Below are 1,203 nucleotides of genomic sequence, written 5' to 3'. Positions count from 1 at the left end.
CTGGAAGACCAGTAGTAGTTTCCGATGCACATCTTGAGGCATTCTGTAATCTGTTGACCTTCAAAGTGCTGATGAAACACAGAAATTAGTTCGGGATTGAATACAACAGTCAGCATGCACACTTTCCTCCACGGAAGTAATGTCTCAAACAGTCTACGCTTTGGTCGTTCCCTGGAAGACCAGTAGTTGTTTCCGATGCACATCTGGAGGCAATCTGTAATCTGTGGACTATCAGAGTGTTGATGAAACATAGAAATTGCATCGGGATTGAATACAACAGTCACCATGCCCACTTTCCTCCATGGGAATAATGACTCAAACAGTCTGAGATTTGATCGTTCCCAGGAAGACCAGTAGTAGTTTTCGATGCACTTCTGGAGGCAATCTGTAATCTGTGGACTATCAGAGTGTTGATGAAACACAGAAATTGCATCGGGATTGAATACAACAGTCACAATGCACACTTTCCTCCAATCGAGTAATGTCTCATACAGTCTACGCTTTGATCGTTCCCTGGAAGACCAGTAGTAGTTACCGATGCACACCTGGAGGCATTTTGTAATCTGTGGACTATCAGAGTGTTGATGAAACACAGAAATTGCATCGGGATTCAATACAATAGTCACCATGTGCACCTTCCTCCATGGGAGTAATGTCTCAAACAGTCTACGCTTTGATCGTTCCCTGGAACACCAGTAGTAGTTTCCGATGCACATCTGGAGGCATTCTGCAATCTGTAGAGTATCAGAGTGTTGATGAAACACAGAAATTGCATCGGGATTGAATACAACAGTCACCATCCGCAATTTCCTCCATGGGAGTAACGTCTGAAACAGTCGACGCTTTGATCGTTCCCAGGAAGACCAGTAGTAGTTTCCGATGCACATCTGGAGGCATTCTGTAATCTGTGGAATTTCAAAGTGTTGATGAAACACAGAAATTGCATCGGGAGTGAATACAACTGTCACAATCCGTAATTTCCTCAATGGGAGTATTGTCTGGTACAGTCTACGCTTTGATCGTTCCCAGGAAGACCAGTAGTAGTTTCCGATGCACATCTGGAGACAATCTGTATTCTGTGGACTATCAGAGTGTTGATGAAACACAGAAATGGCATCGGGATTGAATACAACAGTCACCATCCTCAATTTCCTCCATGGGAGTAACGACTGATACAGTCTAAGCTTTGATCGTTCCCTGGAA

This window comes from Schistocerca gregaria, unplaced genomic scaffold, assembly GCF_023897955.1.
Source record: "Schistocerca gregaria isolate iqSchGreg1 unplaced genomic scaffold, iqSchGreg1.2 ptg000178l, whole genome shotgun sequence".
NCBI lineage: Eukaryota > Metazoa > Arthropoda > Insecta > Orthoptera > Acrididae > Schistocerca > Schistocerca gregaria.
This window is presented reverse-complemented; position numbering follows the sequence as displayed.